The sequence below is a fragment of the Harpia harpyja genome, chromosome 4 (genome assembly GCF_026419915.1).
Source record: "Harpia harpyja isolate bHarHar1 chromosome 4, bHarHar1 primary haplotype, whole genome shotgun sequence".
Taxonomy (NCBI): domain Eukaryota; kingdom Metazoa; phylum Chordata; class Aves; order Accipitriformes; family Accipitridae; genus Harpia; species Harpia harpyja.
The window spans coordinates 67,421,452-67,440,913 of record NC_068943.1 but is presented as its reverse complement, the minus strand read 5'-3'; the positions used below and the strand labels follow the sequence as shown (position 1 = coordinate 67,440,913).

General features: G+C 43.8%; 1 protein-coding gene across 14 annotated transcripts in view; it reads left to right on the top strand.

Annotated features, from left to right (window-relative positions):
- The first annotated feature begins 406 nt into the window (after positions 1-406).
- The window catches only part of HIVEP2 (HIVEP zinc finger 2), a 143,121-nt gene continuing 124,065 nt past the window's right edge, over positions 407-19,462 (top strand). For 8 of the 14 annotated variants that reach the window (XM_052784547.1, XM_052784554.1, XM_052784545.1 and 5 more), the window contains exon 1: positions 407-901. The gene's annotated coding sequence lies outside the window, so the exon portion shown is untranslated. Of the gene's footprint in view, positions 902-2,905; positions 3,411-6,684; positions 6,790-19,462 lie in introns of those variants that run through there. The other 6 variants (XM_052784552.1, XM_052784548.1, XM_052784558.1 and 3 more) reach the window with 3 other exon arrangements.

Genomic DNA, 19,462 nt, shown 5'->3' with positions numbered 1-19,462 from the left:
CTCCCTGACAGATAACGCGATCTTGACCAGGCAAGAGCGAGGGGGCGGAGGGGAGAAAAAGGAAGCGGAGGGGGGGCGGGCAGGAGGATCCCGCGTCCTCGGAGGAAATCCTCAGGCCGGGAGGACGCGCGACTTGCGCCCGGCGAGTCGGGACTGGCTCTCCTGGGAGTTCCCTCGGCGGAGAGGGGGAGGGGAAGCGGCGATCTCCGCCGGCGGGGAGAGGCCGCGGCTTCGCCCTCCGAAGCCCTGCCTCCTCCCTCCCCTCCCCGGCTGCACGGCACGGCGCACCTCTCCCCTCGCCGCCGCCTCGCTCCCCCCCCCCCAAGGCACAAGCCGACACACACAGACACGCACACGCGGGCGGGCAGCGCCCATCACCCCGCGGCCGGGCGCTGCCGGTCGCGCCCCGCTCGCTCCCCGCCGGCGCGCGGGGGGACCCGGTGACGTCACGGTCGGCGCGCTCCCCGCGCTCGCTCCGCGCTCGCCGCCCTGTAACTTGTGTTCTGGGAAGTGGTGCCAGGAATAGCCCGGCAGATCCGCCTGCAGCCCGGAGCGCTCCCTCCCGCCTCGGCCAGGGCGGGCTGCGGCTCCCGGGCCTCCGCCTCTCTCTCCCCCGTGCAACACCAGCCCCTCCGGCACTGTCAGGGTGACGGTGATGATCCTTTCCAAAAAGAGGGAGAGAAATGACCTGCCTTAAGATAAAAGCGTGAAGCGGGCGCCCCTTGGCCGCTGGAATATCTCTGTCTGTCTTTACATATAAGAAGCACCGCGAGCCACCTCACTCCAGGCAAGCCCTTAGCAAAGGAGCAACAAGAGCGCCCGGCGGGATCAGCAACAACAACAACAACAACAACAAGGGCACCGGGAGGGCTTCCCTCCTTCCTCCTCGGTGACTTCCCAGGTGAGCAGCAGCGGTTGCTGCGGGCAGCCCCCTCCGCCTCCTCCTCCTCCCTCCTCTCCCTGCCCGCCGCCTGCCCGCCGCTCGTCCCCTGTCACCGGCACCAGCTGACAGCCGCGCCGAGCCGCCGGCGGGGGGCGGCTGCCGGCGGCGGGGCTCGGGTGCGGGGCGCCGCGGGGCTGGGCTGCGGGCCGCGGCTGTGAGGGCGCTTTGCCGAGCCGAGCCGGGGGGGGCGGTGGTGGTGGGTGTCTGACGCCGGCGCAACTGGCGCCCCCCGGCCCCGGGGCTGCAGGGGTAAATGGAGGGCAGGCGGCGGGAGGCGCGGGGGGGGAAGCCGGCGGGGCTGTAAAACCGCCGGACCGGTAAGTCACCTCCGCGGCGGCGGCGGCTGTGGGCGCTGGCAGTCACCGGCACCGTCCCCGGGGCACCGGGGCCGGCAGCCCTTCCCCCGGCCCGGCCCGGCGCCCCGTTGAGCCGGCGCGGGAGGAGGACGGGGCCGGGGACAGGCCTTTGTCGGTGACACGCCGTTAGGAAATGTGGGGAATACCCAGCTTGTAAGTGTATGCAGATGAGGAGCAGGCAGCCTTGCGTAATCCCCTCCTGTGGCGTGGAATGGGCACGGTCACCGCCGGGGAGAGGCGCCCGCGGGGGGGCCGCCCCGACGGGGCTCTCTCACCGCGGCCTCCGGCGCCCTGCGGGCGGGGGGGGGGGGGGGGGAGGAGGAGCACCCTGCGGGGGGGAGGGCGCCCGGGGCCACCCGGCGCGGCGGCGGGCAGGGCGCCGGGAGTAGCGTGGCGGGGGTGGCTCCGGCTGCCAGCACGTCCCCGCGGGGGGGCTCCGAGGGGGAGAGGGTCGGCGGGCACAGGGCGTGTGCGTATGTGCGGGGAGATCCGCCGTGCCGGGGGCGCGCGTGTGCGTGCGCTGCGCCGCGGTGACTGTTCCCCGAAGTGGGTGGGACGTTGGCCCGTTCCGGGAATGTTCCATGACGTGTAAACGCCACAGGAAGGGGGTTAACGAGGGGCTCGGCCGGGGCCGCCGCCGGGGCCCTCCCTGCCTGCCTGCCTGCCTCCCCCCGCACGCCGGCGGGGCTGCCGCGGGGGCCGGCGGCGCGGGGGCTGCCGGGGGCACGGTCCCTTATGTAACGCGGGGTACGTGTGTGGCCGGCGGTGATTATGTAAGCGGCACGTCCGTGCCTGTCGCATAGGATACCTCACGCCGGCACCGCGCCGCGCGGCGGGAGGCGGGCGGGCAGGGACTCCGCGGGCCGCCTCCTGCCTGGCCGCGTCCCCGCCGTTGGGGGCAAGCGGCGCGGGGAGGGGAAAGCCCCGGTTTAGCGCGGGCGATGCCCCGCAGCCCGCTCCGACCTCCCTGCCGGAGGCGGGCGGCGCGGCCTTCCCCTCTGTGAGGTGGGGGGGAAGGGGGTGATGTCTCTGCTCCAGGTGTTGCCCCGCAGAGCTCCGACCCGCGGGCGGGGAAGCCGGCGGGAGGCCGCGCCGCCTCAGCCCGCCTGGCCCGGGGTCTCGGCCGGCCGCCGGCCAACGCGCCTTGTCTCCGCGGGCAGGCGGCCGGGGCTCGCCCCAGGACAACGATAAAAGTCCTCCGAGCTTAATTTCCCAGAAAAGGAGTTCTCTGTTTTTCTTATTAGCTGGCAGTAATGGTCAAACGTTGTTTTGGGGTGGTGTGTTTTTTTTTTCTTCTTCATATGGTAATTGCAGAAATTAAACATTAAAAGTATTTTTTTTATCACCGTAATTCTTAAATACTCTTTTAAGTTAAACTAATAGAAATACTCATGAGTTTCAGCAGGAATATTTAGCTAAATAATTTCCCTGCTCTCATTTTAAAAATAAGTCATTTTTACTATAAAACCTGTCTGGTTTTGTACATGGCTAACAAATTTAGAAAACGTTTTATGCCTACTTAGTCAGGGGTGTTACTTTTTTTTTTTCTTTTCCCCCTTCTAATGAATCTATATTGTGAATTGTTACGAAGCAAATGAAGCGGTCAGGGTGGCAAAAGCAAGCCATTAATCGATAGGTCTGTGTTACTCAACTCCATGGAACTGTGCATGCAGACGGTACCTTCTGTTCCGTGTTTGTGGAGCTCCTAGCACAACGGGGCTCCGGTCATCATTAGGACTTCTGGGGACACCGAGTAATTACAGTAATTACTAAATTAAAAGAACTGCTGGTCTAACAAGGTAACAAATTCAGCGGGGCCCAGTTTTTAAATTCTGTTGTTATTGTGAATTACCACTGACTACCAGAGGAATTTGATCCTCGGGTTATGAGGACATGGTGCAGAATCCTCAGTATTTTGATAGTGAAAATGATACGCAGACATGCTAAAAAAGTGCATCTGTTTTTAAAGATAGGAGAGTTTCTGCCTGTTAGTTTGCAGCATGTGGACATATTTAGATAGATGCACTGTAACCTGGGGTTTATATTTATTTACAGTTAGATGTTAAATCTTTCCTTATCCTTCCAGTCAGGAGACACTTCTGAAACTTGAGGTATGGATCATCTGAAACTTTCTTCATGATTTTTTTGCTTTGCCTCATTTTTCAAAAAGAAGGTTAGTGTTGTAGATTAGGTTGAGAGGGATTTTTCCATGTGAGTTTTAAAAAGTTACTACTGTCATCTGTAAATACATTTAAGGTTACTGTGCTTTTCAGCTGTGCAAAGGCAGCAGTGATATGGTACAAAGTAAGGGTGTCACTACTTTTGTTGATAGAACAATCTAAATTTTTAATGTTTTGTAGGCTATTGTGTTGACATTATTTTCCAGTGGCTATTGGGCATAGCAGTTACATACATCCTGGCTGAGGTGGCATGTTAAAACATCACTGTGGATAAGAATAAAATTGAGCAGCACTTGTCCCAAAGCAAAAATGTAGAGGACTTTTAATTGTGTATCTGAGTCCAATTGTGTGGCAACAGTGCAGAATGCTTCTTTACAAAGGCAGATTTTTAGATTCTCAAGTGACTAGATTGCCTCATATGTGAGATCTGTTTACAAACCTTCTTGTTACTATGAAGACAAAACAGAGAGCCATATGCATTCATGTGGTCCTTGCTGAATAATGGTACATGTATCTGCTTGAGTGCTTGGCAGTATATCATGTTTAGTTTATGTGGTGGCACCCTACAAGGCTATTCTTTTTTGACTTTTAACTATTTCTAATACCATTGGCTGGACTCAGTTATACGAGTAAACTTATGTCACTGGTCTGCATGTTTGTAACTAAGCTGGAAGTTTTTAAAGCAGGACATTTATTGTTGAGCATTTTGTCAAATTGCTTTGTTTATTCATTCATTTATTTAGGTGCTTGTTTTTAAAAGAATTAAGGTGCATGTCCCTCTCCTCTTAATTTTCAAGTCATCAGCAGGGGCAGTTACTGTTACTACTTTTGAAATTTAACCATATCCGGTAAGGTAATGGGAATATAGGAGCTGTGTGTCTGGCAGAAGTGGTTTACTTAGCAAAATACTGCAATACTTACCCATCAAAGAGAAAAATGTTTGCTATTTAAGAGTATTACTGTAGAGTATACAAGTCACAGTTATATGACTTGTGAAATACCTCAAGCTGTCTTTCAAATTTGAGTATGATGGGGCTTTGTAATAAGCTGTGGTCGGTTATGTTGATAGCTGTCCATCCAGCTCTGTCAATAGAGCTCAGCAAGTACTACTTCCATGTAGTTCTCACTTGATTCTGCATAAGAATTCCAGGTAAATTGCCAGAGCTGAGTGCTAACTTTCTCTGCCTGTCTTAGGTCCTAACATAAATCAGGCACAGCAAAAGTTGGTTCTTCATGTCATTGGCCTTCACGCAGGGTAAAGAGCGGAAAATGTTTTTTCCATCTTAACCTCAGTCATTGAAAAGAGGTGAACCTGACAGTGTGTGGTTTTAAATTATTGGTCCTCTTAGCAGGAGGAATACATAATTATTATTAGATCTGATGCATTAAAAGTTTTCAGCAAGAGTTGATTGCTAATGCTCTTGGGAGCTCCACAGAAGTGTTGAGTGCAGAGGCTGCATACCTTTGTTATTTGAAAAAGGTCCGATAAGTTAGGAGGAAACTGCTTTAAAAATTCTTTTATTTAAAGAGGCAGGTTATTTTTTCTTAACATTTCTTAAACAGCATCTCTGAAGTAGTATGTCACAGATGAAAATAACTATTTTTGAAGTTACTTGGTTTTCTCCCGTAATTTAACTGTTTTGGTCTTTTTTTCCTTCAGTAGAAGGAACTATCTAGCAGTTCCTGAAGAAGTGAAGAAACAGCAAGGGGAAGCATAAGCTAGATGGAAAGTGGAGAATAGTATTTTTCACATGTTTCAGTCAGTAATTTTGGATGCTACGTTTAATTAAAGTAGCACAGAATTATTACAGAAGAATGAAAGTTTCAAGCTGGCTGTGCCATTTTCGTAGGAAATAGCAGCTTTGTACAGTTTTGTTTCTCTTTTTTGGGGCTTAAGCATTTTTTGTAAGACCTTGCAACAAGTGTTCTATTTCAGCAGGAGATATTAAAAAGCAGTTCATTGGGGCTGTATTTTTCATTCTCAAGGGAAATTAGGACTTTTACAAGTGCTGGTCTGACAGCCTGAGAGCAAAAATCCATTGTAAATACAAGTATTGGAAGTTTTTCCATGATAACCAACTAGCAAGCCCCTATACTTGGACATTAAGAAATCATCACTGAATTTAAAGAATATGTTAATCTCTGGAAACATTTGATTTTTTTTTTTTTTATTTTTTTTTACTGAAATAGCAAGCAGGAGGCACCACATACCTCTTAGGCATTCCGAACTTTTGTTCATAAATTATGCAATTGACTTTACCCTAACTGCTCTTTTGTAGTAGGTGGCCCCCCAGTAAGATTTGTCCCCAGAAATCTTTCTCACAAAGCTGTGAGCATGGAAAAGGGGTGAGAGTGTATGGGTAGGGGAAACAATCTGATGTGGTGTTTCCAAATCCCCAATGTGAAATAGTCAGAAGACGTACAAGTATCTTTGCCTGTCAAATTAAAAGTCTCTTGCCTTGTTTTTTATTGTCTTGTGATTAATTTCTCACCATCATTAATATGGTCTAAACATAAGAGTTTCTTCTTGCTCTGAGGAAGTTTTGTGGATTCTGGGTGCTTATTTTCATTTGCCTTTCAGGCACATTTTGTACATCTGCAAAATGGTCACTCTGTTCTCTGTATGCCAGGGTAATAGCATTGAAGTGTGGACCACAGCTGTTTATGGTCACAACATTGCTTGTGTTTCTGTATTTCCTTGTTCTGCCCTTGGCATGCCTCTTTTACTGTTTCTTGAAATGGAATATTGCCTTTTAGTTTTTCATAGATTTATACATGGGTAAGCAAAAACCTATACGTGTTGTTTTTTCCTCCACTTTCTCTGGATGGGGGTCTCAGGGCCTACCTACCAAAAAATGTACCACTTAGACAGTAGTATTCTTAAAGTAATACAGTGTACCAATGTGGATGTAATTATCTGATACAAATTCCCCCAGTACGTGGTTGCGCTGATATGACTAGTTTGTATAGTGATTACATCCATTTTTCTGAGTTTGTTTATGCACATTCTACCTCTGTCAGTGTAGACTTGGTCTCAACAGAAAAGTTCTTTCTAAAAATGACGTAGAAACTGTAAGTAATGTAATAATATAGTTGGTAATGGGTTTATGGCCACCTTGTACACACACGGGTTTGTTTTGTTGCACCTCAATTTGTGTTTAAGAGAAAATTATTTTTCTGTTTTGTTTTTTCTTGTGATTGACAGTTCTGTCCTAATATGCTTACGGAGTCTGAAAAATGCAACTCTAATATACAAGAAATTTCAGCCTGCACACAAAAAATTGTAAAGAATATCTCTGTTCTTAAAAATGTAAGTTCACTTCATTGCAATTTAAGTAAGTTGTAATAAACTGCTGCAGCCCTGGCTAAATTCTCTGATTTGTGTAAGCTGCCAAGGGGGGGGGTGGGGGGAAGGATGTACAGTATTTTTTGAAAGGCATGCTTTAATTGCTGTTGTGTCATACAGGAGGAAGTCAAGGTTTGATTGCTACAGAAAGTTTCATTTTTAGATAGTGATTTATCGGAAATTCCATACAAAGGAAAGCAGTTAGATAATTTGCATGTATAGTTCAGTTTAATAGAAAAGTGAAAACTAAAGGAGCTAAAGGGAATTGAAATTACAATGTCAGGTGACATTTTTAAGGTAATGCAGTAAAGTAGGGTTTGACCCTCTTCGTAAGAAAACACTTGTGAAAAAACAAAGCAGAAAATTTGCTATGATTTATAGTAAAGTTTAGACTTTTTTGGCTGCAGAGGTTAGTATTGGTGCTGGCCTGACTGGGCTAACTTAATCCTCCCTGCATCCCCAAACCAGAGTGGTGTCCCTGGAATTTTCCTCTGCTGGGGTTGGTGGTGGACTGTCAGAGCTTGGGTGCACTCCTTATCAAGTGATTTATGAATATGGAGTAATACTGGATGTTTTCTAATAAGCAATTTAAAAAGCTGAAAGAAGTGTCTAATTACACGGTGTAGGACATGATGTAATCTCAGAGAATTTAGTAGAGCAGAATGCTTAATTTTGCTGAAATAATATTATTTAATAAGCAATTTTCCTATAGAGTAATAGCTGCGCTTAAGCAGAAGGGAACTTTATGTTTAAAAAAATGTAACAGGACAGGATCAGGATTATCAGAATTAGTCTTACTAGACAGTGGGTCTTTCTTGCATATTGTTTTTTTCATTTAAATAAGATAAATGGCTCAATTTCTGTATTTATATATTTTTGTATTTGTGGTTTGCATTAAAACAAAGCACATGTACCGTGTCAAGAAAGAATAGCATGAAATAATAACTGGGGTTACCCTTGCTTGACAACAAGACGTGACACTATTTAGTTAGAGCAAAAACTGTTTAGTTTAGACCAAAGTCAGTATTCAACAGAGACTAAGTTGCTGGCATCTATTAACAGTCTTCGTAGCTCAGTGTAGTTCATTTCAAGTGTAGTCTTTTCACAAAAGTCGTGAAAGTATGTGGAGTTTCATGTTCCTTGTCTTTCAAAGGCAGCTAAAATAGTTAGCTGGAAAATATATCTTTATTTGCTCTAACTGTTGTCAATTTTTGTGGGGTTTGAGAGTGATTTTATTTCTTTCCGTAGAAGCATTAGCAATGAAAAAGAGATGCTCTAGAGAGTAGTGCAGGCCCCTGGTTAACTGACATCTGTGCATGCTGACAGTGTTTAACTGACTCCTCTGTGACACCTGTGAACACTGATTAATCTTGGGAGTTGAATTTCTAAAACTATTTTGTTAATGTTGTAGAAGAGACAATCGAGTACAATTCATGGTCTTCTGTAACAGCAGAGATAGACTAGTTTTGACTTTTTCCTATTTAAAATCAGTTGTGTTTATGAACACAGTTTCTGAAGCTGCTTATGAAAGTGTTTTTTCCCTGCATTTGTCCGAGATAAAATAGTTCTTTAGTGAAAAAGGTATTTGGCTGGACATTCATAGACTCCTACAACAAAATTCCCTATCCTGTTTAAGTCAGTAAAAGTTTCTACACTTTGGTAAAGGTAGGATTTAACTATGAACTTTGAGACCATAAAGTTGGACATCTTGATGCTGTGTGATATGATGGTCTATTTTGATCACCAGGAGAGGTCGTGATACTAGGCTCTTAAAGAGATTTTGCTTTAAAATCTCTGCAAAGCTATGTGAATATAATTTCTTCCAACATTCTTAGTAAAATTGTGTCAGACAGAACTTGCAGCCTGTTCCATTATTTTGTGCTTGGTCCTACAATACTAGCAAAATTCCTCTAAAAGTTAGCGGATATTTTCACAGTGCTGCTTGGCTAGAATCTTTGTTTTCTTAAGGCTTAAATAATGGATAAGCTACATGTATTTAATTTTGTGAGGTACAGTTGAATTTCGATACAGGCTTAGCAAGATGTTACTAATACATCTGAAGAAATTTGTGATAAGTGTAAGGATAGGAGTCATTTAGATAATACGCTTGAATAGGAAATTATGTTAGTGAAATGATGTTAGTGATGTTAGCATGATGTTAGTGAAATACAAACTCAGAGGAAGGTGTTTTGGAGCTGGAGTGATGCCAAATAACAGCGTTGCTACCTCTGCAGTAGGTTGGTATGGTGGCAAAATATTGGGGTGGAGAGGGCAATAAAGTTGGTCTCGTAAGTTATCTGTCACGTTTGATATGTCATATCTTTTTTAGTTTTTTAATCTCTGATTTACTTAATTACTAATTAAAAAAATACACAAATTGTACTCATCTTTGACCTAATTTATTGTAGTGGGTAATGTTAATTATTGGTGAAAAACTTCAGAATCCGCCATGCGTTAGTAAAACTACTACATCATTTGGAGTAATTAGTAGGGCAGTTTTGAGTCAGCTATGTTTCTGTAAAGGAGGAAGGTTGTAAGTTGGAGCTGATATACAGTAGTATGAAGGTTCCCATAGCATCTTTCTTTGATCTGATTTGTTATTGACAAGACTTTGGTTTGTGAAATGTCGGGAGACAAAAGGATGACATATGGTACCTTCATTTTCTCTGCGTTGTTTTTAGCTCAGCTCACTAATAGTTGAAAACTGTTACCATATAGCTGTTCAGTGATTCCATTAAATTAGTTAGTGATCTCTTTGTGGACAAAAATTCATCACTCTGTATGTTGCTCTTGCAAACAGGCTTGGCAGAGAGGTGAAAAAGTAATAGAGAAGGAAATGGAAGCATATCAGATCCTCCAAAACTTCTCTTTTGGAGCAAGGACAAGGTGCGTCTATACAGCACCTTGGTGCTTCTGGGTTGTACAGATTTCAGCATCCAGAGTTGATAAACCTGAACCTTCCATGATGGCAGGTTGGCCCAGACGCACTCAGTTGTAAAAGATAAGTGTACAAGGAGAAGAACCTCTGCTTTAGTTTTAGTCCATGTCCTCTATGTGATGCTTTACAGTGGTGTGTCTGGGGTCTTTGCTTGTTCTTCTGTAGTAACGGTGAAGTAGCTTTCAGTAGATATACCCTGACTTTCCTTCCCTTGCTCCCTAGATCACCCTCTGCATGGCAGGAAAGAGACACGTGGGATGATGGAGTTCCTTTACGCACACCTCTCCAAAGCTTCAGTGCAGCATATTTTCCACAAATGGAGTGACTATGAGAGAAACCTTTTAATTTTCTTTCTCTTTTTCTCTCACAGCCTTAGTAATTAAAGAAGAAAGCGAGGATGCTAAATACGCATTTTTAGATGTATGCTGACTGAGAATGAGGCCTAGAGGGGAAGATAAATAAGATGGGGAGGGGAGGTTTGAGTGTGACTGACAGTGGATTTTAATTGCCTACAAGAAGTTATTTTTATCAGATCAAGTCTCCCTCTAACATTGAGTCCTCAACCTAAAGAATTTTAGTACTCCAGCCTTTAAAATCCCTGTCCAGTCGCAAGTTGTACAAGCGTGTCTTGATGAGTAGCTAAGATCTGATAGAAGGCACCATCTCAGATACAGTGGTAGCATCCTCTAACTTCCATTGTTTGACACCTCCACAGATAATTTACACACAGAATACAATGCCTTCATACCTTGTTCAATGTTTGCAGGTATTTCTCTTTACATTTGCTTATGCACTGTTTTGATTTAATTTAGTTGCAGTATCATTTGATTCTGGTCACTAGTTCAACCCAGTTAACTAGCAAGCAGGGGAATAAATGAAACCAATTCTGACTAACTCTTTCTCAGTCAAGTGGGTTGTCCGGCAAGCCAAGAGTGTAATAAATAGATTTTGTGTCTATTTACAGACTCACACACTAGAAAACCAAGTGCTATGCCTCCCAGTTTCATTACATAATTAAGACAGTGTCACATCCAGATGATGGGATTACACCTGTGTTTTTATCTCAGCCAAAAATGCATGTTTTTGGCTCCTGCTTTGATGTTCTCCCATAAAAATAAACAGATTACACCAGAAAATTGAGGGGTTTTACCATATTGTGTGAAAAATATTTAAGCATGCGTGTATAAGTATATACATATACACTTTTGTACATTTATGTGATCATAGCTTTTACCTCCAGTCATGTTCTGTCTCCTTCACAGTACAGTATACCTGGACTGACTTCATGAGAGCTCGTGGTTGCAGGTCTGGCTTGTTTGTCACTGAGAGGAAGATTTGTCCTAGATTCGGTGTAGGTTCAACTGCTGCTATTATTTAAATATCAAAATATTTTTAATAAATAAACTTACTTGCATTATTTATGTGTGAGTATTAGCATTTTTTTCACAAGTGTGTATACAGATGCATATAAACAGCCATATTTTGTTAAACAGGTAAAAAAAAAATTGTATTAGCTCTCTATGATGAACTGCTGTGGTTTCACTTTGGTGCAAGGGGTATCAGAATCTGCCCAGGTGATCTTTCTAAAGTGTTACTCACTGTTCTGATACATTGCTGATATGATGATGCCAGCAGAGTCAGTAACTGCATGGCCCATTTTATTGCCTGTGACTGATTCAGCCAAGGTCATGTCTTGTTGGACCCTGAAGATGTTTGCTTTCTAAGTTGAAGCACTTTGAATTCCTTTTATATCCTCTTGTTTCTGAAGGACATAATCATATCACTCTTAGTCTAGTCAGAAGGTTAAAGGATTGTTTCTGAGGCCCTGTCATTGGTGGTGCAGTCAACTTGTGCGTGGTGCCCTTGAACCCTCACTCCTCTGGTAGGTCACCCACTTCAGTGGCAAGGCTGAACTAGTGGTGCCAGGTCTGATGGCTTTAGAAATGTGACCAGAAAGTCAATCCCTGAACAGACTACCTGTGTAAATAGATTATGTAAATGAAAGATATCACAAAAAACACTTGCATCATGCCAACACTTGTTATCTTGTTGCTTGACCTTCACTTTCTCTGCTGTCAAGTGCAAAACCATCTTGCCCTCATCTCACAGTTTTCTAATCAGTGCCCCACAGCTGAGAAGATGACACCAAACTGTGCTTGGCACAGCTTGTGTTACCATGTGAACTGCCTCATCTCTTGTGAATAAAATGAGAACTCTGTCATTTCGGATCAAATCCTGACTTCAATAAAAGTGCAGAATGGGAAGTTGTTGATTTTGTTCATGAGACCAGGATTTTGCCATCAGCTGTAGACAGGACTTGTACTGCTGAAATAGTGCTCCTTGTGACTGTCTCAGCCTATAAATGGAAACCTTCAGCATGCAAGGTTTGCTCTTCATTGGATATAGTAACACTAGGTGAGAATATTGGAAAAACTGTCTACATGGAAACAGCCTCTGGATACTTCAGGCAGAGAAGATAAAAAACAAAAGGTACTCTCAACAAAAATGATTGTTACATTGCCAGATGGTATAAGGTAATTTGGAAAGAAAGAGTAAAGATATATTATCTACCCCAAGGTGCTTTCATTGTGATTTGAATATAAAATGCGTGATGTCTTAGGTACAAGTGTTGGAACTGACAGTGGCTTAGAGCTGTGGGTTTAGCTTTTTGCCTTTTTTTTTTTTTTTTTTTTTGTAGTTATAACCCATCTGAGAAAGGAACTTGGTGGTTTCCTGAGGGCATCATAGTTCCAGCAGAGTTTGTGAGCTTGGAGCTTGGACTGTACCTTACCTGTCCTGTATGCTTGTTTCCCCAGTGAAATCCCATTATCTGGGTTTGGAACTGCTTGTTAAGATGTGAGAAACTTGCATTTCATTTCAGTTTGGGCATGATGTAATTTTTTTTTTTATGATGTCTGATACCTTCTTGTTTCGAGTGGCATAATTCCAGAGATTCCCCCCCCCCCCACTTCTGGTACAGTTCAGCATAAAAAAAGATGCAAGAAAACAGTATTTACAATAGGTTTGCAAGGTTCTAGTGTGATGTTTCATTTTAGTGTAACCTGCCTGTCCTATGTATCTAGTCCTCCATCTGAACCCTAGTAGCACTGACCCGAATTGGCTTATCACTGATAACTGGGTTTCTCTTTGCACTTTCCCATTTTTAGATGTAATTTTGAAAGAATCTTGCACCTGATGGGTTGATTAGAGGGGAGATGAGCTATTTTCTTTTTTTAAATACTACAAACAAAATAAAAAAGGAAAAGGAAAAAACCCAGATCAACCAAAGCTTATGACATGATTTTAGAATGCATAACCTTGGGCAAAAAGGGGCAGTTATTGGAGTAGTTCTTGAGTAACCTAATTGTTTGATAAGGATCCTTGCCTATTTAAGTTGTTGTTGGTTGTTGGAAACATTCCATTTCTAAATTTGTGCCTTACTGCGTACCCTGAGGTATGGGTACAACCCACTGTAATTGCTCAGTTTATTATTTTATTAATGAGAGCTATGATAATGTGTTGGCTCATGAATTCCCTCCAGTCCAGGTATGGTCTCCTAATTGCTCAGGGTTCTGTGATTCCATCGTTTGTTCTGGGAATGGTGACAGAGAGCAAAAGCAAAGCCTTCACAAGCATGGTTTAAAGGACTTGGACCTTGCCCTAAAGCCTGTATTTGGTGTGATACTGCAACCAAAGGCTGGAAAGGCGGGATACCTTTTTAATGCATGCCTAATGAATAATAATAGAAGCGGCAGAAGTAAGTTCTTACTCCATAATCCCGAGTACCTGAGACTTTGCCAGCTGGAAGAAGAGGGACGCCCACCTTAATTGGCCTTCCTAACCATAACAGAGCATCCCTTAGTACTTCTTTGATCTGGGTCTCTCCTGCCTGCCGCTTTGCCTGAGTGGCTGGAAGACTCGCACTTCGTTTGCTGTAAGGTACGCAACAGTGAGCAAGCATCTGGCATGCAACAGCAGCTCCTATTTTTAATGAGCCTCAGGGGTAGCAGGCCTACTAGGGTGCCCATTCCCATGCTCTGGAAACTATTTCTGTGTGCAGATACTAGATTTGTAGTACAAGAGCAGGGAGCAGCAGTATCAGCGGAGGTGTGGTCTGTGGAGGAATTGGGGAAATCTAGTTTACTGTGTCTGTAACTCTGGAGACAAAACTTTCCCGTAAAAAGCCATGGCAAAACACCACAACTTCAAACAACTAGCACTTGCTCCTCGGCGCTGCCCAGCTTTACTGGTACGCCATAAACCTGTGACCTGTGGTTTGCAAGATCCGGGGAGCTCTCTGAGGACATCATGGCAGCCCGGGTCCCCCCTGCCTGTGGGACGGGGGGACGGCAAGTTCCCACTGAGCGCGTTGCAGGCTGCTTCCTTACTGTGGTGGCTGGTACGGTTTTCCACAGCTTCTGAAACTGCTCATTACAGCGCTTGGCTCTTCTACAAGGGCTTTTCATAGCTGTAGCCCCTGTGGCTTGCTGCAGCATGGTTTTTCTGGTGGAACAGATGGTATATTACGTAGAAAGTTCCTGTATTTTTGTATCACTGATTTTTATTTATTTATTTCGCTGTTTGCTTCCCTTTTTTTTTTTTAAAGTGGGCATATAGCGTGAGTGCAGAACTTGGAATCGGTATTGGGTTTGTCTTTGATATATTAATATTTATATTTGTGTATGTGTGCAGTATTTTACACTGAGTAGTGTGTGCTTTCTGAAGTTTTAGTGAACAGATTTTTGTCATTTGGATTGAAATTAGTTCAAAACACTGTAAGGGAAAAAAGCCTATGAAAGAAGATCTTTGAAAGGAAAAGTAAATGTCTTAAGTTTTGTACTCACTGGAGTACAGTTTGGTTTTTAAGTCAGTAGATGTGTTTTCTGTATCTAATCTTTGTTTTTTTTAATTGATATCATCTGGTCAATTTGACTGACAATGTTATTCCCATAAGAAAAATATTTATTCTAAATATTATTGTTGCCTAGGATCTTGTTGAATTCATGAGATACAGAAGCAGTCAAGTTGATTTAATATTTTTAACATTTTTATAGTGTTTTCTCATTGTTTCCATGAAAGCAATTTCAATAAATATTTTAGCAATTGCTTTTGGTTTCTTGAAATTAGGTTACCTATTGTTGAGCACTGCAGGTTCTTAAACATGGGGTTTAGATCTGCTTTGTCTTGATTAGACATTTGAAATAAAATATAAATACTTGAGCAAGCCTCCACTTAGCTTCCAGGACTTAATGTGTTTTGTCCAAACAATCTCCGTAAGTCGTTACTTATAAAAGATAGTTACAATCACAGGGTTTTGCTTCCACTTAGCCATATCACTTTCATATATTAATTTTTATTTTTTTGTGTGTGTGTATATATATTATAATATATACACACATACATATATATTATTTTATATATATATACACTCACACATACATGAGTGTACATATGTACATATGTATACACACACAAAACACACACATACACACTCTCACACTGTACGTCTGCGGACACTCGCACGCACCTGAAACGTCTGGGATCATCCCATTTGAAATGTGAGGTTTATGTTTTCATCCTAAATCAAATCCTTACCACATAATCACAGTAGTGTTTTTCTCTTTGCACTGTAGCGTTTTTCCAGTAGCTTCTGAAGGGGAGGCTGTGTGTCCTCATGTCTGGAGACCCCCTGAGGTATGTGGAGGGAGAGACCAGTGCTGGTGGCAGAGTCCTCCTGGGGCAGGAGAGGATGGCACCAGGCAGCCGAGTGCAGTAGATGGGAAGGCAGGTGATGGGGGATGCCTCAGGAATTTCTGATTGCCGCCACTTGACTGGTGGTTGGATCGTGTCCCTTCAGCGGTGGGCAGCCTGTCATGCTGCATCCCGCGTACTGCCATGTTTAGGCTGGGTACCAGGTTCACAGTGAAAAACAAGCCCCCCACTTCTGTTTTCTGCCACATATATTTTGAAGATAAATAATTACCTGCTATCAGGTGTTTGGCAGCTTGGACCTTGTCATCTTTATTTGCCTTGTTTTCCTCATAAAAGTGGCCCAGGATATTTTAATTACCTGTTTATAGGATTGCTTGAGAGAGTTCCCTTAGTGATGAGACAGTTCAACAAAAGAGCTCAAGAGAATGGCTTTTCCACTTGCACTGCTCAAACATTCCTTCAAATGGAAGTGAAAGAATTATAAAAACCTTGTATGTAGTTTAAATTCCCGAGTGACGCAGTATAGTGGCTTTGTTCTAAGTATGACACAGAGGGGTTGTAAAGGGTAAAAGTATAACTGAGTTTGTGGAAATTTGTAAAGGTGTTAAGTATTTTGTAGGTAGCCAACTTTGTTTAAGAGTTGTTTTCCGTATGTATTTGTACTTACAGCAACCAGCTTTTGTTTTGGAGTGGAAAAGCATGTGTTTTCATCGGTATACCAAGGGCACTGACAGTGAGGCCAGTTCACAGTTTGCATCTGACCCTTTGCTTTAAGTGTCAAACTTTAAATGAAAAAAAACCAATGCAACAGATAGGGATCATTTTAAAATATTAGGGTCATATTTGGATACAAAGTATACTGCAGAGAATATAGGACACTTTCTCACCTCAAACCGTGATAGAGATGGTTTAATACCATTGTTCAACTAACAGAACAATAAGATGTAATTACCTTAAGATTAACTCTGAGGACGTGGATGGGTGTGTGAAAACACTGCTGTTCCTTATTATATTCTCTGCTCTTTCACAGACACTATTGCAACAGGCAGCCAGAGTTGTATGAAAAATGCCTATTGCAATACCATGTGCCGGTGCTGAATGGCTACACAGCCTGGCCACATGCTGCTGTTGTGCCATGCAGCAATTGTCTCAGTACAGTCAAAAGTACAAATTGCGGGTGCATTTCCTTCATTCTCGGATATGGGGCTAAAAATAGTTGACCAAACTTATTCTGAGTGAGCGTGGTACTTTATGGTCAGATTTCAGAAAATGGAATGGCTCTGTTATGTGTTGTTTAGGATGCTGTGCACAGTGGAAGCGTTCTTACAGTACTTTGAAGGTTTCATCCCTTTTTTCCTTCTCAGGAGAACATCACTACTTACACCCATCGCTGTGTATGATACGGGCTGGATTCCGATCCAGCACCCACATTTTTAAGGGCCAGGTTCCGATTGCTTTACTCTGATTGAACTAATCCAAACTGTCTTTGCTAAAGTTAATGCTTTGATTTGATGCAGAGTTAAAATCTGATTTTCTTCCTCAGACCGTGTATTGTGTACTGCAAATCATTGCCACCACCAAGGACTCATTTGTCTGCTTTTTTTATATGGAAAAGAGTCCAGATGATTAGTGCCAGTCTGACAGCCTTCAGGATTGAGTCTTCAAGCTAACATCAGAACAAGAAGCAGTAGAGATTTCTTCATGCTAACTGGGCAGTGAATCTTCAAGATAAACTGTCTTTGAAAAAATTTACCTCTAAAGGAAAGGGTAGAAAACAACCAAACCAGCTCATATCCTTGTAGAAGAATTTGTTTTTAATGTTCAAAATGTTTAGTTTATAAATAATTAAAAATATTATCTTTGACCTTCTTTTAGAAAATGAGCAGTTTTGGTCAGCCAGTGGCATTGCATGTGTCCCATGAAAGATACAGTTTATTATGACTCCCAAGATACAGACTGGTGGTTCCCTAGTTCCAGCTCTTAATACTCTGAATTACTAGAGCTGAAAGGCTGGCTTCAGTTCCCGGTGTGACCACAGGGTGGTTATTGAAGAAACACGGCAAAAATACTCCTCTTCAGCTAGTGATGGTAGTGTGAGATGAGAATCTGGAAAAGCATTTTCCAAACTCCTTGTAACCTTGTCACTGAGGTTTGTTGAATTAAGTAAGTGCCTCTGTTTGAAAATCAGCTTCTATCAAGTGGAGCACTGCTACCCAATCTGTCTCATTCAGTGTACAGAGGAAAAGTGTAGTGTCCTGGACACCAGAGGTTGTTGCTGGGACATGCTTATTGTGGAGTGACGGTATTTAGCATTGTATTTTGACATGTTGTTCAGAGACTAATGAAAATGGGTCTAGAATGTGTCTCATGAGTGAGAGTGTACTGTAAGCCTCTGCATCCCCCTGCCCCAGGGGAGGATCAGCTATAACCAAACCATTTCCTATGCGGGGTTGTTCGGACTGCTCTTTAAAGCTTCCAGTGGTGGAGACTCTGAAGCGTCCTGGATGGTCTCATTTGGACGCATCTTTCTTTAATGGAAATGATGCTTTCCATTACAAAAGTCTTTCTAACGTTTAACTTAAGAAGGTAGTAATGGTGGGTAGGACTGCAATCCAGGTTCCTCTCTATGCTTGCCCGGTAAGTATACTAATGATTTACTTAGGGTCAGATGGACAGCCTATGAGACAATCAGTTACCAAATGCTGAACTCCCACATGCCACTACCTAACTCTGGTGCCTTCACCCTTTTTCTTAAGCTGGTCCTTATCTGCTTCAGAAAGGCAGGGGTGAAATTGAAATGAAACATCTGTATTCGCTTTGCTGGGTTGTCAGCCATATCTGACAAGGGAATCCTGTAGTTTTACACTCTAGTTGCGCCCCAAATGCATTTGCAAAACATGTTTTACTCCGTGGGATCCAAAAATATGTAAGGCTTGATTTCCAGATGCTTGCAGAAGCATGGGCTGTAGGGAGAGCTTAGTGCATTTCTATATTGTAGTAATATTCTTACACAAGCTGTACAAGAAAAACAAGAGCAGCACGGGTCCTGAGCAAATATTGTTTCTAGTCACATACAATACTTTGCAGCTGAGCCTGGTAACACGCTGCTTCACTGTTTTGCTATGCGAGTGCAGAGAACGCTGTTAGCAATAAAGCCACTGCTGGTTTCTCCTCCAAAACCTCCCTCCTCGCAGTGCATTGGAAATGACTGAACTTTGGCCCTCAATCTGCTGACACCCTGAGGGAGTGTAAATGTAATGACGTCTTTGCTTGTTTCAGCTGCACAACAGGAAACGCTCATGGCCTCCCCTTCTTCCTGCTCTGAGAAAGTGCTGCCTTTGCCCCCCCTCCCCTTCCCCTGCAGTCGAGCAGGCTGAGACCTAATTTCAGGTCTGGGCTCGGCAGCCAGCCGGTGCTCGCGCAGGACCCCATTGCTGCTGCCTCCTCGCCAGGGCAGCCAGTCGCCTCCCTATTGCTCTGCTGGGGTGGTGATGCCAGAAATACGAGCGGTTTAATTTTCTTTCCCCCCCGCACCCCCTCTGGAGAAGTGACTGGGAAGAGAATACAGTTATGTGGCAATGGCTTGCTCCATGGAGCACGTCACTGGATACAGCTCAGCTGCAAAGACCAGGATGGTCAGGTGATGATTTGCCTTGGGGGGACCACATCACCTGCATAATATAGAGGACACACTGTCAGGTGGGCATCGAGGGATCCTGGAATACGGTCCCAATAGTGCTGAATAATGCTGAATATACAGGGCCTGAACAGATTTCTTTGCCTTGCTGGAATACGGAGGCTCGCTTCTTGCGGAGCATTGACAGGAAACCTGTTTAACCCTCTCTGGCTGCTGCTTTTACACTTCGTAACAAAACCAGGGATACGAATAGGGATGGTTATTGAGAAACACAAGCATTTTGCAGCTAACTCGGGGAGGAGGATTGCGTCTCATCAAACTCAGCCAAAACATTAAAGCAATACAGTGTT